Source organism: Peromyscus maniculatus, chromosome 10 (genome assembly GCF_049852395.1).
Source record: "Peromyscus maniculatus bairdii isolate BWxNUB_F1_BW_parent chromosome 10, HU_Pman_BW_mat_3.1, whole genome shotgun sequence".
NCBI lineage: Eukaryota > Metazoa > Chordata > Mammalia > Rodentia > Cricetidae > Peromyscus > Peromyscus maniculatus.
This window is the reverse complement of record NC_134861.1, coordinates 6,818,396-6,846,268: the sequence shown is the minus strand read 5'-3', so window position 1 is coordinate 6,846,268 and position 27,873 is coordinate 6,818,396. Positions and strand designations below refer to the sequence as shown.

Genomic DNA, 27,873 nt, shown 5'->3' with positions numbered 1-27,873 from the left:
GGGAAGAATACAAGATGGAGAATCCTCTGCACTGTCTTGCCTTGTGTCTTAGTCGGGGTTTCTATTGCTGTGAAGAGACGCTGTGGCCACAGCAACTCTTATAAAGGAAAGGATTTAATTGGGTTGTTTACAGTTCAGAGGTTCAGTCTATTATCATCATGGTGGGACATGGTGCTGGAGAAGGAGCTGAGGATTCTACATCTTTGATCCACAGGCAACAGGAAGTAAACTGTGTCTCACTGGGCATGGCTTGAGCATATATGAGACCTCAAAGCCCACCTCCACAGTGACACACTTCCTCCAACAAGGCCACGCCTACTCCAACAAGTCCAAACCTCCTAATAGTACTGCTCCCTTTGGGGTTCATTTTCTCTCAAACCACCACACCCTGTCAGATGGGGAAATACCCAGTAGTGATATAGCTGTGGTCATATGGTCACTCTCTTTTTTGAATTTTTTGAGAGATCCTTCCAAACTAACTTCCATAATGGCTGTATTAATTTGTTCCCACAACACAAGAATCACAAGCCTCAGGAATCAACAGATGGGACTACATGAAAATAAAGTTTTTGCATAGCCAAAGAAACTATTAGCAGAGAAAACAGTCCATAGAATAGGAGAAAATCTTTACCAGCTGTACTTAGACAGGGGACCGATATCCAAAATTTAAAAGGAACTGCAGAAACTAAATGCAAAGTATATTAGTTACTTTTCTGTTGCTTTAATAAAATACCATGAGCAAAAGCTCTCATATACACCACAAACACCAACCAAAATGAACAAACTGGTAGGAGGGAGAGGCTATACAATCCCAAAGCCCACCCCAAATGATGTACTTCCTCCAGCAAGGCTACAGCTCCCTAAACAGTACCACCAGCTGGGAGCCAAATGTTCAAATACCCAAGCCTATGGGAGCCGTTCTTCAAACCACCACATTCCATTCCCTGGCCATATCATGGCCATATCATAATGCAGTATTTATTTAGTCCAGCTTAAAAGTCCCTAAAGTCTTTCACAATTTCAACACTGTTTAAAAATTCAAAGTCTCTCCTGATATTAAAATGCTTAGACGGTTCTTCAGATCGACTACTCCTTCCGGCTTTGTTGAATGCAGCTTTCCTCTCTCTGGGGGCTGCTGGTTCCACTCCCTGTCTGCAGCTTCCCTCTGCAGACATCCCATGGCTCTGGCATCACCATAGACATAGACAGAGATGCTGCAGCCCAGCTTGAACTATTCTGCTTTATCTATATACAGTTTTTGCTCCAGAAGAATAAAATACCACTGTCTTAACTTTAATTCATAACCAGACATGCTCAGCTGCTTCCACAATGCTCCCTACTCTCCCGTATTTCCCGTGCCCCCAAGTCCCCGTTCAGACGCCATCTGTGGGAGGCCAGCTCGCGCCTTTTCAAGGGTTCCTATGAGTGGGAGAGAGGAATAAGAAAACATTAGGTAGAAAGAGAGATCTAGATGGCGAGAAGAAAGACAGACACAGGATGGCTTTGGGAGGACCTGGGTCAACACGAAATGGCCTTTTCCATTTATTCAAAAGGACTTTTTATAACAATGCCAAGGCAGGGGGAGGCAAAAGACATCTAGCGGGGGCGGCGGGGGGGGGGGGGGCTTGCTAGATCAAAGCACTCCACACAGCCAAGTGCAGACCCTTCCAAATACCTGGTAACCATGTCTGTGGTCAAATCATCTCCTTTTGCAGCCCTGCTGGGTAAAGCAAGCTCAGATTCTCTGACCCTGAGTAATTTGGGTCTCCACAGTGAATGTGAGGGGTACAGTAAAGCAACTGAAATAGATGCTCCGTGGGTGAAAAGGAAAATGTTTATTCCAAACTGTCAAGGCTGTCTGCCCTTTTTAGAATTTTATTGCTGTGAAGAAATGCCATGACTACAGCAACTCTTACAAAGGAAAACATTTAATTGGGTGGCTTACAGTCTCAGAGGTTCAGTCCATTATCGTCACGGCAGGAAACACGGTGGCACACAGGCAGACCTGGTGCTGGCAAGGTAGCTGAGATTCTACATCTGGTTCTGCAGGCAACAGGAAGAGACTGCCACACTGGGTGTGGTTTAAGCATCTGAGACCTCAAAGCCTGCCCCCAGGGACACACTTAATCCAACAAGGCCACACCTCCTAAAGGTACCACTCTCTGAGCCTATAGGTCCATTTTTATCCAAACCACCACACCACACTGTCTCTCAGGAAAGCAGAGAGAAGGGACCGGGAACAAATCTTCAAATAAGGGAACAGTTACCTACGAAAAAGGGAGCCACTGGGCTGTGGTGGGAGGCTTTGGAGTATATAGCAAGGATCTGTGTGTAGGGGCTGCGGGGGCCTCTAGGCTGACATGGAACTTGATATGCTGATAGGCACCACAGGCATGTGTTAATGGAGGAGCCATATGTCCCTTTTGCTAAAGATAAGGAAGATGACTCCTTTTTTGGGGTTGGTTTTGTTTGTTTGTTTGTTTATGTTTTGTTGTTGTTGTTTTGGGACAGGGTTTCTCTTTGTAGCCCTGGCTGCCCTGGAACTCGCTCAGTAGACCAAGCTGGCCTTGAACACACAGAGATCTGCCTGCCTCTCTGCGCGACTAAAGGTGTGCGCCGCCACCCCCCAGAGGAGACTGACTCATTTTGACAAGTGGGAGCCAGCTTCCCAAGCCCGTAAGGGAGTGCTGGCTTTGGTCAGAATTTGGGGAAGGAGTTTCTTCAGACCTGACAATTTGGACAAGGGCAAAAGCAGCCACATTCTTTGCCAAAAATATCACAAAAATGGTCTCTAGCCCAGTGGCTACTATTGTTTCCCTCTGTAACTCTTGAGCTGGGCCTCCATAGTCTACATTCCTCGCCTGTCTCCTGTGCTCCTGATAGGGCCATACTGCCTGCAGCAGCATCCAATCACTTCCCTAGTTCCAAGTCCCAACATCTTCCACATTTCTCAAAACAACAACAACAACAACAACAACAACCAAAAAAAAAAAAAAAAAAAAAAAAAAACAGTATGATCGTCCCATCAAAGCAATACCCAGTCCCTGGTACAAACTTCTGTTATTTACTGTTCTATTGCTGTGAAAAGACGCCATGACCAAGACAACCTATCAAAGAAAGCATTTACCTGGGGGCTTGCTTACAGTTTCAGAGGGTTAGTTCCTTGTCTTCACGGTGGGAGCATGGCAGCAGGCAGGCGGGCATGGCGCTGGAGAAGGAGCTGCAAACTTACATCCCATGCATGGGCACAAGGCGGAGAGACAGAGACAGGGAATGAGACAGACAGAGGCAGAGAGAGAGAGACTGGGCCTGGAGTGGGATTTTGAAACCTCAAAGCTCACTTGCAATGACATACTCGCCTCCAGCAAGGCTGCGCTACTGAAACCTCCCCAGACGGCACCCACCATCTGGGAAGCAAGTCTTCAGATACCCAAACCAACGGGGCCATGTGAAACTCAAACTACCACCCTAAGGAACCAACTTGGCGTTTAGCAACCGGTCTGATAAAATGACACAGTGGCGATCATCAAGAACACTGACAATAATATTAGGAGAGGATGCAGGCAAAAGGAACCCTTATTCACTACTTGTAGGAGTGCCAATTAGCACACCCACTAAGGAGTTCTCACTGAACTCGGAGCTCACCAGCAAAGCCCAGGGATCGCCCGGTCTCTGCCTCCCTAGTGTGTGGTTATGGGTGTGCACTGCTCTACCCAGCTGTTGTGTGTGAGGACTGAGCTCAGCAGTGAGCACTTTTAACAACTAAGGGAGGTACAGACATGTCTTTAGTGATGTATACATAATTTTGTCTCTTTTTATGATACAGGGTCTCATTATGAAGCCCTACCTGTTCTGGAACTGGCTATTTAGACCAGGCTGGCCTCAAACTCACAGAGATTCTCCTGCCTCTGCCTCCTTCATAAATACATTTTATCATTTTTTTTAATTTTGTGGTAGTTTGTTTTATGACTCAGAACATGGCTTATGGCCCTTGGTGGTCATTTATTGGGCATGTTAAAAGAATATATATTCTGCTCCTGTTGGATGGAGTGTTCTACAAACGCCCATTGGAGTCTTTTGTTGGAGCCCATTGGAGTTGTTGGTGCTGCTGAACCCTATCTCTATTTCTAAAGGGCTTTTCTTTTCTTTCATACTTTTAAAAAAAATTTATGTGTATGGACAGATGTCCATACCTGCATGTATGTCTGTGCCCCTCCTACATGCAGTGCCCAAAATGGCCAGAAGAGGGCATCAGTTCCCCAGGACTGGGGTGACTGAGGGTTGTGAGCTCCCTGTGGGTGCTGGGAACTGAATCCTGATCCTGTAGAAGAGCAGCCAGTGCTCTTAACTGCTGAGTCCTTGCTCCAGCCCTGAACAAGGCTTTTGATTAACATACTTCTCAAGTCTATATAGTCTACTTTATTCTTTTTAATAATTAGTGTTTCTTTCCTGATCTTTCACCATTTTTATATTCATACGTAATTACTCCTTAAGTATTTTGGATACTTTGAAAGCTGTGTCGGGGCAGGGTATGGTGATGTCCTCTTTCAATCCCAGGACTTGGGAGCGAAGGCAGGCCAGTCTCTGTGAGTTCCAGGCCAGCCAGTGAGACTCTATGTCAAAATAGAGGGGAAGGGGACTAGGTTGTAGTTCAACTGGTAGAGAGCTTGCCTAGAATGCACACGGCCGTGGGCTTGAGCCCAGCACTGATATGTTATCATGGTGGCACATGCCTATGAGCCCGGAAACAAGGAAGGTAGAAGCAGAAGGATCAGCAGCTTAAGGTCATCACCAACTTAGGAGAAAGTTTGAAGCTAGCCTGGACTACTTGAAACCTTGTCTCAAACCAAACAAACAAACAAACTAATATGAGAGGTCTTTATGAGGGAGGCAGAGGGAAGAGAATCTCTGTGAATTTGAGGCCAGCCTGGTCTACAGAGTGAGTTCCAGGACAGCCAGGACTACACAGAGAAACCCTGTCTCAAAAATATATATTATTGTAGCATATAGTAGGTGGAAATCTTGACGAGGCTACAGTCTGAAAGCAGCCCACGTCTACCCTTTGCCACATGCAGCTGCTAAGCACTGCTGGGTCTCCAATGCTGACCCATGAATGCAGAGGTTCTCAACCCATGGGTCTCGACCCTCTTGGGGGTCCCATATCAGATATCCTGTACATCAGATATTTATAGTACAATTCATAACAGTAACAAACTTACAGTTATGAAGTTGCAATGAACTAACTTTATGGCTGGGGGTCACCACACCATGAGGAGCTGTATTAAAGGGTCACAGCGTTAGGAAGGGTGAGAACCATTGCACTAATCAGATTGCTTGTTTATAGACGCCGTGACTAGTAATCTCATCTGGTGCAGCATCCTCTTACACGTTACACCCCTGACTGCCTGGTTCCCTGCTTACTCCCCTGCTCACCTTCTTACCCCCGGATCATCTGCCCGTTTACACACCCGCGTGCCAGCACCCACTTACCTGCTGTCTTAGCGTGCCCGCTCAGCCGTTGCCTGCTCCATCCTTCACAGTTTATGTGGACGGATTTCTGTGTGTGCGTGTTTGTGTGTGTGCAGGTGCACTGTGAAGGCCAGAGAACAACCTCTGGTATCATTCTTCAGGTACCTTGCTCTTTAAGAGTCAGCGTCTCAGCTGGGCGGTGGTGGCGCACGCCTTTAATCCCAGCACTCGGGAGGCAGAGCCAGGCAGATCTCTGTGAGTTCGAGGCCAGCCTGGGATACCAAGTGAGTTCCAGGAAAGGCACAAAGCTACACAGAGAAACCCTGTCTCGAAAAACCAAAAAAAAAAAAAAAAAAAAAAAAAGAGTCGGCGTCTCTCCATCATAGTCTGGAACGTGGCATGTCAGCTAGGCTGGCTGGCCAGGGAGCCCCAGGGGTCTGCTTGTCCTTACCACCCCAGCTCTGGGACTGCAGATACTGGCACTCAGTTCTGGGATCAAACTCAGATCTTCATATTTGTATGACTAACCCTTTACCAGCTGAGCTATCTCCGCAGACCCCCGCCCCCTTTTTTAAGTCTCGCTGTATAGCCCTGGCTGACCTCAAATTCGCTACCCTCCTGTTTTCCGCCTGCCTCAGCTGGGTCACAGGTGTGTGCCACAGTTAATTGTTACTAATACAATTCCACACATCAGTGATTATAAGCTTACTCAAGCCCACGCTTACCTGTGTACAGCCAGGTCTGGTGGGGTCCACTGGTGGGGGCGGGGGGATTTCCGAGACTTCAGTTTCTGGTCTCAAGTCCAGCAGTCGGCTCCTCTCGCCTCTGGCTTCTGCCTCGTGCCTGCTTGTCTGGCCCGAGGCCCCGGCTACACCCCTGACGGTCGCCAGCATATTTCCTATGCTCTGCACATTTTTGTGGAATTTTTCCCCTTCATTTCCACTCTGGAAGGAAAATAGGTTAGAGAACATGTGCATTCATGGCCTGAGTGTGGTGTTCTGTGCATTCTCTCCTCCTCAGTCATTTTGGCAAGTGGCCTGCCTTCAAATGCCTCTGCTGGAAATCTCAAATCAGACACAGCCGGTTTTCTTTCTGCTTTTTCTTTCCTTTCCTTTATTTTTTTTTATTTTCTTCTATTAGAGAGAGAGAGAGAGAGAGAGAGAGAGAGAGAGAGAGAGAGAGAGAGAGAAGAGAGAGAGAAAGTGTTCACATGCACCACAGTCCATGTGTGAGGGTCGAAGGACAATCTCCCCTCCCTCCACTTAGGTTCCAGGGATTGAACTCAGGTTCTCAGCCTTGGCGGCAAGCACCTTCACTTGCTGGGCCCTCTTGTCCTCCCTAGAGTTGCCTTTAAACTGGTGGGGGCTGGCTCTGTGGGTGGCATGTTCGAGATCTTCTCAGGGTTCGAAAAACATCCTGTGTCTGGTGGCGAGGAAAGGGGAGGCGCACGGGGCTGAGGGTCCCTAATTCAGTGTCCAGATAGACCTTGGCCCCTCTACATAGTCCGTCCTTCCCTGTGTGACAGTAGTGTGGGGAGACACATAGAGGCAAGATCCATACTGCTCTTACACTGGACCCCCCTCACTGAGCTCTTCCCAACCGAACCAAGATCTCTGCAGACATTCATTCTCTCTCTCTCTCTCTCTCTCTCTCTCTCTCTCTCTCTCTCTCTCTCTCTGTGTGTGTGTGTGTGTGTCTGTGTCTGTGTCTGTGTGTGTGTCTGTGTGTCTGTGTGTCTGTGTGTCTGTGTCTGTGTTTCCCAATCAGACTAAGATCTGTGGAGACATCCACACCCCACTAGAGAAGTCTCGTAAAAGCTGCTGAGCACCATTCTCAGACGGGGGTCCCTCCTGGTGCATCAGAATCGTTCCAGTGTTGGTTAAAAGTTGCTGGACTCCAGCCCAGCTCCCAGCCTAGGAGTCACCACAGGGCGGTTTATACAGGATCGCCCACATGGGGGTGGTGGAGACAGTTTCCTCACAATCCGTTCTCCACATAATGGATTCTTGTTTGTCTCCAGTGTGGACTCCAGCATCACCTCCATCGTGAAGCTTCCTTGATTAACCCACAAAGAATCCATTGTCTCATTTCACATTCCTCAGGACCTGACCCAGGACTCTGCGTGTGGTAGATGTTCATGTTTAAAAAGAAAACCAGGGGGCTGGGGGCTGGTTCGGCTGGTACAGTACCTGCCAGGCAAGCACAAGAACCTGAGTTCAGAAAACCAGCACCCACATAAAAAGCCAGGGATGGGCCTGTAGCCCCAGCTGGGGACAGGGATGGGTGAGTGAACAGAGGCAGATCTCAGAAACTCATTGGCCAGCCTAGCCTAATAGATAAGCTTTGGGATCTAGTGAAAGACTGTTTCAAATTAATAAGGGAGAACAAAAGGACTCAACATCCCACTAGAGAGACACTTGCTCATCCATGTCCATTGCTGCTTTATTCGTAATTGCCAGAAATCGGAAACAGCCTAGATATCCGTCAATAGATGAACAGATAATGAAAATGTGCATTTGCATAATTGAATATTATTCAGCTATTAACTGAAAAATGAAATTATGAAAATTGCAAGTAAATGGATGGAGCTAGAAAAATATCATCCTGAGTGAGGTAATCAAGACCCCCCCAAAAAAAACCCCAAATATTGTATGTTTTATCTTATATGTGGATGTTACCTTTCAAGCCTTCAATTAGTGTGCTACAATCTGAATAACCACAGAGGTTAGGTACCTCGTAAGGGACCGGGTGGGAACAGAGGCTCTCCTAAGACGGGGAAATAGGATATAGTGTTGTGGGGCGACAAAGGGGGAAACTCACAGGAGGGTTAAGTGGGGCAGGGGAAATGGAAGAGAAGGGTAAAGAAGGGGACACCGGCGGGGGGGGGGGGACAGCTAACATGACAGGCCACTTGAAAAATCATATGGAAACCTGCTGCTGTGGAAGCAACCTAAAACATACACATATATGAAAGGAATCTAAATAATTACCAAATAATAAGGCAGACAATGCCCTAGCTAGCAAGTGAAACCTCCAGAACCAGGGATGGGTTGCATCCTTAGCCAAAGAGGCCCCGTGGAAACCCCCAAACATCACCGACTATTGCCAAGATTGTTGATTGTTCTCACGACCTGATGATAAGGCCAAAGGGCAGGAGACAGCACTTATGTGGGTCATCACACAAAAAAGTCCAGCTGGTGCCCATCTAGGGCCTTCACCCCCTGCTGACTGGCTCTCGTGGTACTGGAAGGTACTCTGCACCTTACTGGAGAGAAAAGTAATCATCGGTATCCCCCAGCTACAAACCCTGAGACCTACGACAGCGACCTGCTTGTAGGATATACCGGTGCAGTAGTGGCACAAATGTTTTAGGCGTTACCAACTACTTTTTTTTGCGGGGGGGGGGGGGGGGGGGGAGGCTTTTTCCAGACGGTTTCTCTGTGTAGCTTTGTGCCCTTCCTGGAACTCTCTTTGGAGACCAGGCTGGCCTCGAACTCACAAAGATTCGCCTAGCTCTGCCTCCCGAGTGCTGGGATTAAAGGCGTGCGCCACCACCGTCCGGCCGTACCAACTACTTTTTGCTTGGACTTAAGGCCTACTCTATGGGATGGAACCCATACCTACAGTGCTAGTGTCCAAGAACCTGAGAGTAAATAGGTCATGGGCCCAGCTGGAAAGCTAATACTATTATTCTGCTAAAGGAACGTAAAAATAAAATGACTCCTCATGACATACTGCTATACCATAGACCAGTGCCTCGTTCAGCCTTCATGAAAGAGGCTTCTTCTTTGTTTGTGTGTGTGTGTGTGTGTGTGTGTGTGTGTGTGTGTGTGTGTGTGTGTATTTTCAGAGCTGAGGACTGAACCCAGGGCCTTGTGCTTGCTAGGCAAGTGCTCTACCACTGAGCTAAATCCCCAACCCCAGAGGCTTCTTCTTGATGCAGATGGTGATTGACACAGAGACTCCCAGCTGGACAACGTGCAGAGAGTGAGAGACTTTGTATCACCCAGTCCTAAATGGAATGTCTGCAACAAAGCCCTTCCCTCAAGGCTCAGGGATCTATTCGGAACAGGAGACAGAAAGATTCTAAGAGCCAGAGGTGATGCATGATCCCAAGGAAATAGTGTCTTCCAGACACAACAGGACTGACACAGACACAGTGGCAGCATTATACGGGGCCTGCACAGGTTCAAGCCAGATGGGGTCCCAGCCCTAACCAAGAGAGAGGGTAGTGAATGGGGGACCTGGACATGGGCTCCCACCCCTAACCAAGAAGCTATCTGCAACTGATTCCTGCTGGCAAAGGGAATATTAGTCTTCTCCAATATGTGGCATATTAACCACATCTCAAGGCAAAGCCCGTGCCCAGGAGTAGTTGGTCAATACAACACAACCTCAATGGTATTTTGTAGACTTTTGACTTCTCCCCTGGGAAGGTAACGGTCAGAGATGAGAGCCTTCTTTTGAGTCTAGGTCAGCAGATCTTAACCAGGCTTGATTTTCTCTCCCAGGGAACATCTGATAATGTGTGGAGATGTTTAGAACTGTTACTCCTGGGGAAGGGCTGGCGGCATTAGCTAGCAAAGGGCAGGAATGCTACAAAACATGCCTCAATCCTCAGGACACAGAATGATCCAGCCCAACATGACAACAGTAACTTGACAGGTTGGCCCAGGCCTAGGCTGTCACCAGGAAAGTTACATGAGTCAAACGCATTAGTGGCATGAACAGTGAAATGCTGGGTTGAATGTTAAAGTCTGAAAGCTTTCTGGAAGCCTCGGGCTACTGGTGGGGTTTCAAGAATTCTGCACTCCATGAGGAATTTCCAGCTAAATGCAGAAGATATAAACCGTGGGGCCAGAGTTTATGTTTTATGGAGTGAGATCCTTGTCAAATGAGCTAACAAGTCCTCTTTCTTTTAAAAAAAAAAAGTTTTTAATTTAAAAAATAAAACAAAGCACTATTCCATAGTCTGCTTTTCACCATTGGGACAGCCTGTGTCCAGAAAAGCCAGGGCCTTTTGATATCACAGAAATCCAGAGCTGGGTCTCCTGGGTATCCAGTCAGCCTTGGTCTTTTGGCTCTGTGATTTGCCGAAGACAAAACTTAGAAGCAAGATGACGTGATAAGGCTTTTACCAACTCAGACCCAAACAAAATCAAGCTTCAGTAGTCTCCCTTAGCTCTGTATCTGGCCAGCTGTGTGGCCCTGGAAAGCCACTTAACCCCTGTGAGCTCCAGATTCCCCTAAGGATCTATAAAATGGGGATAATAATAGTACCGACCTCACAGGGCTGTGATGTAAATTGGAAGAGTTAGTATTTAAAGAATGTTTGGAACACTATCAGGCAGCATAGTAAATGCTATATATAGGAGGCCATCGAGCCCAGTTTGCCTGGAACCCCCTTGGTTTTAGGCTGAAAGTCCAGCATCTCAGGAATCTCCCTGCCCCCAGGCCTGGTGTGGCTCACACATCTCTAATCCTATAACTTGGGAGGCAGAGAAAGGCCCATCTCTGCTGTCTCTGTGAGTCTGCTCTCCATGGTGAGTTCCTGGCCATCCAGGGTACATGATGAGACCCTGTCCCCAAAACACAAATAGCAACAACAAAATAAGAAAATCCCGGGGCTGGAGAGATGGCTCAGTGGTTAAGAGCACATGCTGTTCTTCCAGAGGACCCGGGTTCAATTTCCAGCACCCACATGGCAGCTCACAATTGTGTGTAACTCCAGGATCTGACACCCTCACGCAGACATACACATGTAGGCAAAACACCAATGCACATAAAATAAAAATTAAAAAAAGAAGAAAAGAAAACCCCATAGTCTGTGCAGAGCAAGAAGGGAGCTCATCTTGATTACATAGGCACAACTTTTCTAAAACCAAACAGAAACCTCTCAGCCCAGGGTGTCATTCAGTGGTAGAACCCTTGGCCTAGCATGCGTGAGGTTCTATGCCCAGCACCTAGAAAACCAAAAAAGCCATTCAAGATCAGGTGTGGCCCTCGTAGTCTGATTGTAACTGCTGATTGCCTCTAGATTATTTCTAGAAACCTAGTTGTTCCAAGATATCTCTGGAAAATCGTCTGAATTATTCTTTAAATCTCATTCTCCCATGGTTAGACATTCTTTATGTAATAGCCTGGATGAATTGAACAACACATGCACACACACACAATCCTCATCCCTGTTAGTAACTATCTTCACGAGACAAGGGTTATTGGTTGATTCCACAAGTGAGTAGCAGGGGATAGCTTTAAACTACTGGCTAATATTGAAACTCTTGGTTTTTTCCTACCTGTTCCCAGAAGGAAGCACACAGCATCTCTATTTGGAAAGCACTTCCAGCAGTTGTTACTAGTTTGTCTCTAGCAACCAGAGTCTCTTTCTTCAGAACACAAACAATCAAATAATCCTCTGCTGTGGATGGAATTTCTCCCAACAAAGAATCTCAGAGCTCAGAGGAAATTTAGGAACTACAGAAAGTCTTCCATATCCATGGGCTGAACCAACCTCAGGTCAAAAGTATTTGAGGGAGTAGGGTATAGCCACTTGTGGTGGTACATGTCTTTAATCTTAGTACTGAAAGGCAGAGGCAGGCTGGTCTCTGTGAGTGCAAGGCCAGCCTGGTCTACATAGTGAGTTCCAGGACAGCCAGGGCTACATGATGAGACCCCGTCTTAAATAAATAAATAAATAAATAAATAAATAAATAAATAAATAAATAAATAAACTAAAAACAAAAGTATTTGGAGGAATTTGGAGAGATGGGACAGCAGATAAAAGAACCTGAATTTGGTTTGAAGCACCCATATCAGGTGACTCACAGTAACTTCAGTCCAGTGGATCTGATGCCCTCTTCTGGCCTCTGAGGGTACCTGCACTCACATGGAACACACACACACACACACACACACACACACACACACACACACACACACATTTTTGTTGTTGTTTTGAAACAGAGTCTCACTATATATCTCTGGCTGTCCTAGAATCCACTATGCATGAAACCAGGCTGGCCTCAAACTCACAGAAATCCACCTGTCTCTGCCTCCTAGTGCTGGAATTAACCATTGCCAGTCCACATAAAATTAAAACAAAAACAAAAGAAAACAGAAAAGCTTAGGTGTTCAGTTAACACAGTAGGTATTACATTAGCCTCATAAAAAAAAAATCTACCTTTTGTGGGTGCAGTATTTGGGGGAGTGGAGTGTGACACAGCAGTGAAGCCTGGAGCCCTGGGTTTCCATTCCTGGCTTTTGTCCTCAGCACTGCAAACATAAATAAAGAAATGTATTGGGAAACACAGCCCTTGTGCTGAACCTGTACAAACTTTGCTCTTGGCATTTTCCTAAACAATACCATTTGGCAACCATTGTGTATCATCTACACTGTGTTAGGTACTCTAAGTTACTCAGAAATGATTCCAGGATTCAGGGGAATGTGTGTAGGTGGTGTGCCAATACTGTATCACTGTAATATAAGGGATTTCAGCACCCATGGACTTTGTTACCCATGTACCTTGAGGGGATCCTAGAACGAGTCCCCCATTGATGAAGAGCACAACCATATTTACTATTATTGTGCTGCTTCCATCTTGGGAAACTGAGGTTCAGAGTGGCCTGCTAACTTTCCTGAGGTGATGTGTAAGTAAAGATTTCCTCAGGACTCAGGCCCAAGGTGTAGAGTAAAAAGTCTGAGCACATGTCGAGGTTTTGAAAACCCACCAATCCCTGAGCTCAGAATCTCACCAATCCTTGGGCTCGCCCCAAGCCCAGGACTTGAAATCCCACCAATCCTCACCCTGAAAATCTCTACCCTGTAAAGCTCCACCCCCAAGAGACCCGATATAAAGCCTGCCTCCCACTCAGTTCACCGCTGCTTCTTGCCTGAACAGAGGCAGCCATCCTCTTGTGTCGTTCCCACTAAATCTCTTGTGTGAGGTTTTTTTGTTTTTGGTGTTTTTGTTGTTGTTGTTGTTTTGGTTTTTTTGTTTGGTTTGTTTGTTTTTTGTGTGTGTGTATGGTTACTTTGTGGTAATCCTTAGCTCCCAACTACCAGGATATTTTCCCTTCAGAGCCGCTAACCCTTACACAGGGTTCTGAGTCAGGGGCCTCAGCTCTCTCAGGGATTTTCAGGTGGGTTCTTCACAGCTTCTTAGAGAACGGGATGGCAAGGCACTGGGGAGCTCCCTGTGGTCTTAACTGCCTTCTGTGACCTCCCACAGCTTGGCCGAGGCCTTGAGCAGCCTGTACAAGTCAAACCAGCCATAGAGAAAGGATTTTGTTGCTCCTCTTGGGGGTAATTTATTGCTGTTGTTTTTGAGAAACAGTTAGATCACAAGACTGACATATTTTCTTCCCTGGAAGTTTTCATAGCATGAAAAAAAGAAGTTAACTTTTCTCTGAACCATATTTCCCGTCCACTAGGCTTGTACGTGTCTGGAAAAACTAAGGGAGGGGCCCTTTAAAAGCCAACGGTCCTACTGAAAAGCCCATTCACCCAGAGGAACAGTCTGGGTGACTCAGGACATAAGCTCCTGTGTGTGGCTTAGAAAGATGCTGTCATGGGGTCACGTGATAGAAGTGCAGAGAGTCTAGCATGGCCCTAAGGTGGGCCAGCACCCAGGGAGCTGGGGGAAGTAGGAAAGGGGGAGGGGGTAGACAGGGCATGCTGCTGGTCCACTCACGCCTCCTCCCCACGTCAGCTTTTAAGCTGAAGCAGACAAAATCCCAAGAAAATATCCTGGGTTCACTATGAATGTGGGGAAGAAATGGCCAGCAGCCGAGGGAAAGCAAGGCCTTTGTGGGTTCTGGTCTGAGCCTTAGAGGAGGCGCCAGGAGACCTGAGCTGAGTCACAGAACACAGGTGAAGATCTACATTTGATTCTCAGAACACCTGAATCCCATCTCAGCCACTCACAGGCTGTGTGGCCTTAAGCAAGTTCCTACACCTCTCTGAACATCCTTATAGGGGTAGTGAAGGGTTAGAAAAAGGGAATGGCCGGGCGGTGGTGGCGCACGCCTTTAATCCCAGCACTCCGGAGGCAGAGCCAGGCGGATCTTTGTGAGTTCGAGGCCAGCCTGGGCTACAGAGTGAGATCTGGGAAAGGCACAAAGCTACACAGAGAAACCCTGTCTCGAAAAACCAAAAAAAAAAGAAAAAGAAAAAGGAATGTTCTCTAATCCCTTCCAGTGCTCCGATGACTGGAAATAGCGGCAGGCTTACTTGTTAGTGGCCTACTGAGTTTTCATCTGGGGACCCCCGTCCTGACCTTGGTCAGTCCCACCCCTGTCTACAAGCAACGCTATTAAATACCAGGTATAAGCTGGCTTCCACCCCTATTAAGATGCCTCGGATGACTGAACTTGGAGAGGGAAGAAAGTTCCCTTGGTTGCCCTGTGGTACTTGGTCATCAACTTGCTAAGGGTCTGGAATCACCTAGATGACAAGCCTCTGGACATACCAGTAAGGTGTTATCTAGATGAAGGCTGGGCTCTGAGAATGTCCGTGAGGGATTACCTTACCTTGAGTCTGACAGGACCGCTCCGTGGGCAGCAGATCCTGGACTGTGTAAACCGGAGAAAGCGAGCTGAGCTCTGCCATTCACTGCTTTCTGCTTCTGAACTGCGGATGCTACCTGACCAGCTGCTCCAAGCTCTTGCCTCCTCTGCCTCTCCCCCTTTCTCCCGTAAGGTGCTTTGGTCAGGGTGTTTTCTTACTGCAACAGGAAAAGCAACTGTCCTCCTGAGGTTCTGTCCACTCGAAACAAACCAGCGAGAGTCATCTGGGAAGAGGAACTTCTGTTGAGAGAACGCCTCCATCAGACTGGCCTGCAGGCAGTCTGATGATTAATGTAGGAAGGCTCAGCTCACTGTGCCGCTTCCATCCCTAGGCGGGTGGTCCTGGGTTGTATAAGAAACAGGCTGAGCAAGCCATGAGGAGTGAGCCAGTAAGCAGCGCTCCTCCGTGGCCTCTGCATCACCTCCTGCCTCCAGGTTCCTCTGCTGACTGAGTTCCTGCCTTGGCCTGCTCAATGATGGATCACCATATGTAAGGCAAATAAACCCTGCACTTTCTGAATTGCTTTTGGCCACATTTTTTGTTTGTTTGTTTTTGTTTTTGTTTTTGTTTTTGGAGACAGAGTCTCCTCTGTGTAATCTTGGCTGTCCTGGAATTAGCTCTGTAGACCAGACTGGCCTCGAACTCACAGAGATCTGCCTGCCTCTGCCTCCGGAGTGCTGGGATTAAAGGCATGCACCACCACCAAGCATTTGTGTGTTTTTTTCATAGCAATAAAAAGTAAACTCAGGCCAGGTGGTGGTAGTGTACACCTTTAATCCCAGCACTCATAAGGCAGAGGCAGGCAGATCTCTGAGTTTGAGGCCAGCCTGGTCTACAGAGTGAGTTCCAGGACAGCTGGGTCTACACAGAGAAACCCTATCTAAAAACAAACAAACTAATAAAAAACAAAACAAAATGAAAAAGATAAAAAAAACAAGGAAACTCAGACAGCAACCAAGCCCCGCTGCGCTGGTCTCAGCAGCCCACCACGGCAGCATCCAGAGGTACAATAAAATCAACCAACCTCATGGCCAGGAAGCAAGAGAAAAAATATGAACCAGGGCCCACAACCCCCTTCAAGGGCACTTCCTCAGTGGCCCAAAGACCTTCTGCTAGCCCCTCCTTTTTAAAGGCCCCCCCACCTCCCAATCATGCCACGGGCTGTGGACCAAGTCCTTCACACACAGGCCTTTGGGGAACATTTACCACCCAAACCCAAGGGCTGAGGATGTTCAGAGTCAAATGCAGCTCAGCGGGAGAGTCTTTGCTTAACATATGAGTTGTGGGGTTCAGTCTCCAGGAACCCCCGCACACCACCATCACGAAGGGACTCAGCTTACACCCGGCTTTGCCTTTTCCTAGCTCTGTGACACTGGACATTGTCTACGCCTCGATTCTCTCAGGTGTAGAAAGGAGATGTAATTCTACCTCCCATTCTCACCCCCCTTCAGTACTGGGGAGGGAACCTAGGGGCCTTCTACATGCTAGACAAATGTTCTCCCGGGCCCCACTTCTCATGGTCTCTGGGAGAGCTTCATGACGCCCTGTGGGTGGGGCCTCGGCGGTTGGGCCTTGACTGTGACTCCTTCAGTCCCAAGGTCTTTGCTGTCTGGGGAGCCCAGGCACTGGGCACCAGCAGTCTGTGACGCTCCCCGATGCCCTCCCCCGTGATTCACTGGCTGCCCTTGGGTTTCCTGTGGGTCTCCCACACAACAGTCGCGGTCCTGGTCTCACAGGGCCATGGTTTCCAGAGCAGCTTCAGTTCCATAGTAATAGTGGCTGGCCTACAGGACATTTCTTTTTCTGTAAAAGAAGTTCAGGCTGGGGATGGCGGTTCGCATCTGTAACCCTCACCCTTGGGAGGAGAGGCAGAAGGAAGGAGAGTTCTGTCTACCTGGTTCTTTGCTCCTGTCATCTCGGCTGAGACAAAAGGATGACGGGTTTGAGGCCAGCCTGGGGTACCACGTGAGCCCCTGTCTCAAAACAAAACACACTTAGATGTCTGTAATGGCCACTCAGCTTGCTAGAAGTCATTGAATTCTACTCTCCTAATGTGGTTTATAACGTGTAAAATTATACCTCAAAGCAATTTCTATGAAAAGATGAGGTTAATATGGAAAAACAGAGAAAATGAAAAAAAAAAACAAACCCAAAATATAAATGAAAATGTTTCACATGAACCTGAACACATAATGAATAGCCATGCCAAGGCCTGTCTTAACAGTTCCTCCCTACAGTTTTGACACCTGGTCATTATGTTTTTAAAGATAGGGTCTCGGGCTACATAAAAAGACCCTTTCTCAAAAACATGTAGGTTCTGGTGACGTAGCCCAGAATTGGAGCTCTGGTCCAGCTTATGTGAAGACCCCAGATTCCACTTCTTACAGCCCAGAACAAAGTGTCACCTGTGGGTGGGAGTCCAACAGCTGGTGGACGTCAGAAGACAGCTCTGTAGAGTTGGTTCTTTTTCCACCTGCACATGGGTCCCGGTGTCGCCAGGCTGGAGCAGATACACTGCTAACCACTGAGCCGCCCCACCACCCACCCCCATCCTCTTCTGCACTTATTAGGCCAGTGGGTTTAGGCAATTGGCATTTTAAACAGTAAACCGGGTGTGTCTAAATTAGAAAGACTTAGGGAATGATCTTGTCTAGTCCTTTTGTTCTTCTGAGTGGGGAAACTGAGGCCCAGGGAGGGGCCGGAGCTCAGTGGACCCCAGGCCTAAGGCTGAAGTCCAGGCCTAGCCACAAGGCTCCCAGCGCCACCCCCACACTGCGCTCCGAACAAATTGTTTCTCGTGTCTCCAGGAAAGGGGAGTTTATAAATTTGGCCACATTTTGGAACAACAGAGCCATAAATGGCCATGGCTGAGGGAGGCTGGGACGTACCTGACCTTTGAGGCTGGGGAGTAGGGGGAGGGAGAACCGAGCAGGCAAGGCTCCACCACAGTCCAACTCCTTCACCAAGGGAAAAGAAAACAGGGAGAGGAGCGAGCCCAGGGGGAGGCTGCGTGGAGGCGGAAGCACCGAAGGGCCAAGCAGCCGGCTTCCCGTGCCCTCTCTTCTCCCTCCAGACCTTGGGTAAAATGCCTTCACCTCTCGGAGCCTCTACAGTCAGGGGGAAAAAACATGTAACAAGCGTGTAAAACACCCACCTTCGGGCTGGAGAGATGGCTCAGCCATGAAAGGCTAAGCTCACAACCAAATATATATATATATATATATATATATATATATATATATATATATATCTTCAAGTTACAATCAGGCTCTTCCAAGAACTGCTGCGGGTAGCTGTGTTTCCAGAAGCATCCAGGACTAGTCTGCTGAGCTGGAGCAGAGGGGCAGTCAGAGGTACACAGCATCGGGTACCTAAACAGGCTCCCAAGGATCAAGACTCACCACTCTGGCCTGGGAAAGCAAGCCCAGGCTGCTTAGCACGGCATTCAAGGCCCCCACACAACCTCTTCAATAACTTCTTTCCCTGCAGCTGTTCCACACATCTGCCCCTCCAGTCCAGCAGCCGATAAAGAGGGCCTCCCCTGCTCCACTCAAGATCAGGCCCGAAACTCCTTTTGTTGTTGGTGTTGGTTTTGGAGACAGGGTTTCTCAGGGTAGCCCTGGCTGTCCTAGAACTTTGTAGATCAGGCTGCGTTCAGAGACCCACCTGCCTCTGCCTCTGCTGGAATTAAAGGCGTGCGCCACCACCGCCAGGCCAGACCCCAAATTCTGTAGTCTACAGTTCTCTTCCACTCTCAAAGACATTCACACACCGCTATGCAGCCTTCTGTGTCCTCCACGAAGCTCCTAGGCGCCTGCCCACCCAGACTGCATCAGCATGCCCTCTGGGATCAGCCAGCACTGGGGAGTGGATGGATGAAATCCTGAATAACTGCCCTGCAGCACTGTTCATTGACGTCCAGTGAAGCCTGCATTTTCTGAGACAATTCTGTTTTGGTTTTGGTTGTGGTTTTTATGGTTGGTAGTAGTGGTAGTGATGGGGGGTGGGGCGGGTATGCTTATTTGTTTTGAGGTTGTTTTTGCTTTTGTCATTGTTTTTGGGTTTGTTTGTTTGTTTGTTTGTTTGTTTGTTGAGATAGAGTCTAACTCTGAAGCTCAGGCTAGCCTTCAACTCTCCAAGTAGTACAGGCTGGCCTCTAACTCAGAATCCTCCTGCCTCTACCTCTCAAGTGTTAGCACCACATGTATGCACTACCTGGCTCTTGTTTTGTATTGAGACAGTCTCATTATGTAGTTCAGATCCGCCTCAATCTCATAATCCTCCTGCCTCAGCCTTCTAAATTGTGGGGATTACAGGCTTATACCACCACACCTAGCACTCCTGAGTCACTTCAGTCTGAATGCAACCATTGAACAGTTCAGTCAACGAACATTGACTGAGAACCTACTATGCGCCAGGCCTGTGCAAACAAACCAGATCATCCCAGGCATCGGAGGAAGGGGTTATGAGCGCTAAAGGGCAGTGGGATTATGAGGGGCTGTTCCACATGGAGCCGTCACGGAAGCCCCTTGGAGGAGCTGGCATTTGAGCTGGGACCTAAAATAAGATAGGGCTGCTTGCAGAGTCCTGAGGGTGGTGACTTGATTTGGATTTATCAGCTCTCTGGCCAGTGAGGCAGTGCTGTGAGCCCAGCTTTCGGGCAGAAGCAAGAGGAGGAGCCCCAGCGGAAGGCCACTGAGAGAGTTCCAGACCACCTGAGCTCTATGTCAAGACTCCTCAAAAAAGGAGGCTTCTCTGACGCGAGCGGTGGTTGCGGTACTGAGAACAGTGACCAGAGCCAGGGACAGGATTAAAAGAGGGGGCCAGAAAGGTGAAGTCCAACCTTAGGAAGTAAGGGGCCACCGTGGGGGCTTCCTCTTGAGCCAGACACTGCCTCCCCCCAAACCTAAGAGAGAGAGAGAGAGAGAGAGAGAGAGAGAGAGAGAGAGAGAGAGAGAGAGAGCAAACAAAACCTCCAGAGCCCCAGCATTTGGCTAACACCCGAAGAATGTTTACTTATTTATTTTTTCAAAGCTGTGTTTTCCCACTGACTCTTCGGTTCTGTGTTTCCAGCAGCTGGAATGCACCCAAGGGAACAAGTGAGCTGGGACAAGCAGCCTTCCGCCCTCGTCATTGTCCTCTGGATCACAGCTCGTGGCTGCTAGAGCCTCATTTCCTGTGGCCTCAGTTGGGGCGGTCAGGGCGAGGTGTGGGGGCTAGATCTTCCCACGGATGCAGCTGGGTCAGCCCCGTTTCCCGGGAGGCCACTTCACTGGGGGAGGGAAGTGAGGGAGAAGCTGCCCCTCCCCCAGCTCAGGCCAGCAGCTGGCCCAGCAGGTTTAACAGTCCTCGGAGGCAAGGCTTTTAGGCAAGCCGGCAAGAAGAGCCTACTGCGCTGACAAGCCCACCAGAAGCCTAGGCCACGTGCCTTTAGAATTTACCAAATTCAGGCCATGTGACCTGAGAATGAGGTGAGGCTGGGGGAAAAATGCCCTTCCCATTTCGCTTGAGAGCTGGAGGCCCAACCTCTAAGACAGAAGGCTCCAGGCATGGAAACCAAGCACCCCACATTTATTTATCATACACACACACACACACACACACACACACACACACACACACACACACTCGCTCTTTCTGGGTTACAGTCTGCTGTTTTTTGGTTTTTTGTTTTGTTTTGTTTTTTTTTAATGGATGTTACTGCTGGCTACTCACCCCCCAGGGCAAACTGATCACCTTTACGTCAGGATTATGTGCGACACAGGATTATGTGCGACATGACACTCTTCTTTACAGACTTCCTCTAGGCAACTTTGAGTCCTTCTCTGGCTTTGCCCACAATGTTCCCCTACCTGGGTCACAAAGGCCAAGTGCCCGAGATACTACATCACTGCTTCCCTCCTGGAGCTAACACAAGCTGTGGGGGTTTGCGTAGACATGTGATACTGTCTTCTTCCAAAGTTCTGTCAAAGACGCGTCGAGACAGACCGGAAGAGCAGCCATCTACACTAATGAGCCAAGCTAGAAAGCACCACACATCCTTGCAGCTTCCACTTCAGTTTGGTGTCTGGAATCAGTCCTGAGGCCCTTCTTAACTGCAAGGGAGGCTGGGAGGTGTAACCTAGATGTATTTGAAGGAAGAAGACGGATTTTCAAGTATAGAGACTATTCCGACTTCCCTGATAGAAGAAAAAGGCAATGGAGCCCTGGCAGGAAAAAAAAAAAAATTGCTGTGCACTGCATATGACCTCTGCAACTCCTCCCCAGGGATAGGAGACAAGTTTCCTGGGCCTGCATCCTCCTTTTCCTGTGAAGGTAAAGTGAATTAGTAGTCAGCCCCTGGGGCCAAATGGCCCTTATCTCCCGGACAATCACCTCTACCTACGTGACAGTGTTGGGATGGAGGATGAGAACCTGTATAAATGCTCCAGCCTCCCTGATCAGGTTATGTCTCTGACAACTCCCTAGAGGGGTTGAGCACAATGGCCCTGAAGCCACAGCCCTCTTAATTTAACTTCTTATATGCATCCCACTTCCTTACAAGGAAGCCCTTGGGTCTCCTCTTGCTCAAGCCGATTCCTGAGTACTAGGCTAACAGGTATGCACCCCTCCCCCCAAGTACGGCTCAACCATCTCCCTCTTTTTTGAGAGAGTGTGGTGTGTAGCATGGGTTAGTCTTGAACTCACTGTGTAATCAAAGATGACCTTGACTTTGTGCTTGTGTGTGCCCATGCATGCTGCTGCATGCTTGTGGAGGCCTGCCTGAGTATGGTTTGTGGGCAACAGTTCTCTTTCCACCATGTGGGTTCTGGGAATCAAACTTGGGTCATCAAACTTGAAGACGGTGTCTAAACCTGCCGAACCATCTCACTAGCCCTCAGCTTTGTTTATTTTCTAAGGCTTTATTTAATTATATGTGTATGCATGTATCTGTGTGTGGGTATATGCACATGAGCGCAGGTGCTCATGCAGGCCAGAAGACAGCATTAGATCCCCAGGAGCTGGAATTTCCTGTTGTCTTAGTTAGGTTTCTATTGCTATAAAGAGACACCATGGGTCGGGCAGTGGTGGCGCACGCCTTTAATCCCAGCACTCGGGAGGCAGAGCCAGGCGGATCTCTGTGAGTTCGAGGCCAGCCTGGGCTACAGAATGAGTTCCAGGAAAGGCACAAAGCTACACAGAGAAAACCTGTCTCGAAAAACCAAGAGAGAGAGAGAGAGAGAGAGAGAGAGAGAGAGAGAGAATGATCACGGCAACTCTTATAAGGGAAAAACATTAGATTGGGGTGGCTTACAGTTTTAGATATTCAGTCCATTATTATCATGGTGTGACATGGTGGTGGGCAGGCAGACATGATGCTGGAGATGTAGCTGAGTGTCCTGTATCTTGGTTTGCAGGCAACAGGAAGTGGACTGTCTCACTAGCGTGGCTTGAACATATATGAGACCTCAAAGCCCACCTCCACAGTGACACATGTCCTCCAACAAGACCACACCTACTCCACCAAGGCCACACCTACTCCAACAAGACCACACCTACTCCAACAAGGCCACACCTACTCCAACAAGGCCACACCTACTCCAACAAGGCCACACCTACTCCAACAAGATAACACCTACTCCAACCAGGCCACACCCCCTACTAGTGCCACTTCCTTTTGGGGACCATTTTCTTCCAAACCACCACACATATGGTCAAAACTACCTGGCATAGGTGCTGGAAACCAAACTTCCTCTGGCAGAGCAGTACTTGCTCTTAGTCACTGAGCCATCTCTCCAGCCTCTTTATCTTTTGAGACACAGTTTTCTTCACCTAGACTGGCTAACCAGCAAGACTCGAGGATCTGTCTCTGTCGGCCCAGCACCAGAGTTACAGGCAGACGCCAACTACTCTGCTTGGCTTGTTTTCTGTGGTGCCGTGGGTCCAGACTCGGAGTCTCCTGTCTCTGCCTCCCCGGTGTTGAGATTACAAGCATGGCCCTGTGTGTGCTCCTGGGGACAGAGCTTGAGAGTCTTGTGACCACTGAACTAGCAAGCGAGCTGCGTCTCTAGCCTCGGCTGTCCCTTTCGATGCCTGTTCAGAAACACATAAAACACATGACCGGGGTGGAAGTTCATGGCCAAGGCTGTTGCCAGCTCACCAGGGAGAAAGTTTCATGTACTTAGGGAAGGGGCGTGGAGGATTTATCTGCTCATCCTGTCTCTCCCCCACACAGGAAATCCTGGACAGGTCCTGACCCAGAGGAGCGTCCAGCAGGAGAGCCTCAGGAACCACCTCCACATGAAAGGAAAGGTTTGGACACCATGAGGGAACTGTGAAGCAATTCTCACTGGCCAGAGACAAAGGAAGGCTGGATGTTCCCAGTACCTGGCCCTGCCCACCCTCACTCCAGTTCAAAGCCACCCTAAGCTGCCCTGTCTTAGGTTCCCTTCTGTGGAATATACAGATAGAATAACTGTGCTTTGGGGGTACCTTCGAATCCCCACACTCAACATCATCTGGCACACGATTTCACTTGTGAAAACCAAAGCAGTCTGAGTGTGTTGGAAGGCGATGTTTGCAGCCATGAAGAAGAATTGTTCTACAGGTGGAATTGTCCATGGAATAAAAGTTTTTAATGTATGTTTTCTAGATCTAGGAATGTAGCACAGTGGTAGGGCATTTGCCTAGCATGGTTCCTGCTTCCTCTTTCTGCTGTCTCTAGACTCAGCCCCTCCTGGTTCAAGGCCTAGCATCACAAAAGCTGACCCCTGGAAACAACAGAGAGACTTTTAGTTTTCTCAAACCTTCTGCAGGTTAGATATCCAGGAGTGAATTAGGAGGGTATTTCTGGTTCACGCCATCTATGAGTTGATTTGTGCCTAGATATTAACTTAGAAAGGTGACTGGGTGACAATACAGAGAGGTCAAATGCCATTGAAAGTCAAGTTTAAACCCAGCAGTGGTGGCGCACGCCTTTAATCCCAGCACTCAGGAGGCAGGGGCAGGCGGATCTCTGTGAGTTTGAGGACAGCCTGAGCTACAAAGTGAGTTCCAGGATAGCCAGGGCTATGCAGAGAAACCCTGTCTTGAGAGAGAGAGAGAGAGAGAGAGAGAGAGAGAGAGAGAGAGAGAGAGAGAGAGAAACAAAGTCATCCGGTAGGAATTGTAGACCTGACATGGCATGAATGGCCCAGAAGGAAGTACCAGTGCCAGCCATAAAGCAAAAGAGCCTCAGAAAGCACAGGCCACAGCTCCTGTGGAGGGCATCATGAGAAGGCAGTGCAGGGTAAATAGTTGAGGACTGGCCACACTGGATCATTTCATTGGCTTTGAGGGTATAAGGGCTGATGCTAATTGTTGGGAATGGTAGAGGGTAGAGTGTAATAAGCTATAAAACAGATGGGGGTAGGTAGGCATGGCATCAAGGGCCTGCAATCCAGTGTTCAGGAGGCAGAAGGTATATGGGTTTGAGACTGGTGGCTAATACCTAAATCCCAACACTGGAGAGTCTGAGGCAGGAGGATTGTTGTGAGTTCAAAGACAATCTGAGATTGAACTCTGAACAGATTGAGACCCTGTCTCAAAAAAAAAGAAAGGAAGGAAGGAAGGAAGGAAAGAAGGAAGGAAGGAAGGAAGGAAGGAAGGAAGAAGGGGAGGGAGTGATGTGGGATGTCTTTCTGTATGCTGTGAATGTGTGTTGCTCTCATTGGCCAATGCATTGGCCTATGGCAGGATAGGATGGAGCCAAGGAGAAAAATCCACGAAAGATAGTGAGAGGAGAAAGAAGAGTGGAGGAGACGCCATCCCACCATCCAAGGAGCAATATGTAATGGGATACAGGTAAAACCACAGAACACATGGCGATACATAGTTTAATAGTAACAGGTTGAGTTAAGTTGTAAGAGCTAGCTAGGAAGAATCCTGAGCCATAGGCCATACAATGTACAATTAATATTAAGCCACTGAGTGATTATTTTATAAGCGGCTGCAGGACTGTGGGGCTAGGTGAGACCAGAGAAACACAGGACCGTGGGGGCCAGGTGGGACTGGAGAAACTTATAACTACAAGGGAGGGAGGGGGGAGAGAGAGAGAGAGAGAGAGAGAGAGAGAGAGAGAGAGAAAGGAAGGAAGGAAGGGAGAAAGGAAGGAAGGAAGGGAGAAAGAAAGGAAGGGAGGAAAAAAAGGAAGGAAGGAGAAAAAAGGAAGGAAGGAAGGAAGGAAGGAAGGGAGGAAGGGAGGAAAGAGGGAAGGAAGGAAGGGTAGTTAAGCTCACTAACAAGTTATTACCAGCCTGGGCAACACAGCAACACCCTGTTAAAAAATTAAAATTAAAAAAAGAAGTATAATTAGTAGACTAATGTACCCACATCCAGCACATGGCCATTATCCTAGCATTTGGGAAGCTCATAAAATTAATTTAGGAGGATTATAAATTTAAGATTAGCCTGGGCTACATAGCACATTCCAAGTAAGCCTGGGCTATATAGTATGACCATATCTCAAAAAAAAAAAGAGGAGCAGGGGGCAGGAAAGGAGGAGGAGGGAGAGGGAAAGAGGGGGGAGGGAGGGAGGGAGAGAGGGAGGGAGGGAGGGAGGGAGGGAGGGAACAAATGATAGGTCACCAGCTCTTAGTAAAGTCAGAATGTTGGCTGTAGCGAGTCTTTCTCTGTCTTATCAACCAGCTCCCAAATAATGACACAGAGACTTATTATTAATTATGAAAGCTTGGCCTTTAGCTTACTCTTGCCCCCAACAAGCTCCTATAACTTAAATTAATCTGTTTCTATTAATCTATGTTCTGCCACCTGGCTTATTTTTTAACCTCTTCTCCCTTTGTGCATGTCCGACTTGTTCTGTGTCTCCTGGTGTCTCCCGAAAGCTTAGATTCATCTCAAGTCTCCTCTCTCTCTCCTCTCTCTCTCTCTCTCTCTCTCTCTCTCTCTCTCTCTCTCTCTCTCTCTCTCTTTCTCTCTCTCTGGCCAGAAGTCCCGCCTATCTCTCCTGCCTAGCTATTGGCCATTTAGTTCTTTATTAAACCAATCAGAAGACACCTTAGGCAGAGACACATCTTTACTTTGTAAACAAATATTCCACAACAGTTGGCCCATGACATAGTCACTCAAAGCCACTTCCACAGTGGCCCATTCTTATGCCAGGCAAGTCAAGGCTAGTTGTTGATGGGAGGACCTGACTCCTCCCACGTAGGCCTCACTCAGTGTCCCTACAACATGGCAGTTGGCAACCAGCTTGCATGCTTCCCCTGGAGTGAGTAAGAGAGTTGGGCAGAGGCAACAATGGCGTTTGTGAGCCACCCTCAGAAGTCCCTCTTCGGAATGAGTCACTGAGTAGAGCCTACATGCAAAGGAGGGGATGAGTCTCTGTCACTGTCTGAAAGGAGAGATGCTAAGAACTTTAAGGGACTTGTTTTAAAACCACTAGAACCTCCCTGATGACAGGAGTATGAGAAGACCAAGGAGACAGAATTGTCCAGAACAGCTTGAGCCTATTGTGATTCAACACCTGGGGCATAGCAGCAAGCCAGGAAGAAGGAGGAAGGCTGACAGGGAGGTGGGTGAGAATGCCCCACACTGAAAGTGAGCAACAGGAAAAAGAACTGGTTGCCAGGCAGGTATTCACCTGATATCCCATGAGACATAGGATCTACGATGTCACATTTAACTCTGCATTTTTTTTTTTTTTTTTTTTTGGTTTTTCGAGACAGGGTTTCCTGTGTAGCTTTGCGCCTTTCCTGGAGCTCACTTGGTAGTCCAGACTGGCCTCGAACTCACAGAGATCCGCCTGGCTCTGCCTCCCGAGTGCTGGGATTAAAGGCGTGCGCCACCAACGCCCAGCTTTAACTCTGCATTTTTAAAAGGGTGTATTTCTATCATTTTAAATTACATGTATGTACGTGTCTGCGTGAGAGTATGCACACATGAGTACAGGTGCCCTCAGAGACTAGAAGCATCAGATCTCCTGGAGCTGTGAGCGGCCTGCCATGGGTGCTAGGAATCAAACAACAGTCCTCTACAAGAACAGTACTTGTTCCTCACCACTGAGCCATCTCCCCAGTCCCTTAGTTCTTATTTTTATTAGCTAAACCCAGCACCCCTGAATGGGCTATTGTTCTTCAGTGGTCATTGTAAGTAACCATGAGTGAGTTTCTTAGGAAAGGGTCACAGAAGGAGGTCTTGGATGATCAAGAGAGGAACAGATAGCTCAAAGCCTTAGGCAAGTCTAGGGTCAGAGAAGAAGAGGTGACCTCATCTCCAGCCTGGCTGAGATCTCTTTTGGTCCCATTCACTGTTCTCTGCTACCACCATCCATTCAACACCCACCACTGCCAGCACCGCTATCACGGCCATCTGGTCTACCTTCATTCATTGCTGCTGTTGCTCCTCACTGGTACACTGTACGCCTGGGAGTCCCTGGGTCCCATCCCGGCACTGCAAATATATATCTAATGAAAATCAAATAAATAAATAAATAAACAAACTAACTAACTAACAGGGTCAGAGATGTAGCTATGTTGGCAGAGTGCTTAGCTAGCATACAGGAAGCCCTGGGTTTGTGTTCCAGTCTGCATAATGCAGACGTGATGTCACACAATGGAATCCTCACACTCAAGAGGAGTAAGGATGAGAATATAGACAGATGAGAGGTGCAAGGTCAGCCTCAGGAACATAAGGAATTTAAGGCCAGCCTGGGCAACATGACACCTTGCCTCAAAAAAAATATACTTTTTCCTTAACCTGCTCTGCTTAAAAAAGAAGTTAATAATAATTGCACAGCCAAGAAATTGTAAGCAGAAGCACCTCTCTCTTCAACACTCTGAAAAATAACTCCTTTAGATGAA

The 27,873-nt window shown here is 48.1% G+C and overlaps 1 long non-coding RNA gene across 2 annotated transcripts; it reads right to left on the bottom strand.

Moving 5' to 3' along the window:
- Nucleotides 1-705: 705 nt before the first annotated feature.
- On the bottom strand, nt 706-15,310 carry LOC121832719 (uncharacterized). 2 transcript variants are annotated; one of them, XR_013042734.1, is made up of 4 exons: nt 14,998-15,310; nt 12,650-12,741; nt 1,946-6,413; nt 706-1,419 (listed from the first exon to the last, which is right to left on the bottom strand). It is a non-coding gene; the product is annotated as an uncharacterized LOC121832719 (long non-coding RNA). The 2 variants fall into 2 exon arrangements; XR_013042733.1 differs by having other exon boundaries at nt 706-6,413.
- Between the last annotated feature and the right edge of the window lie 12,563 nt (nt 15,311-27,873).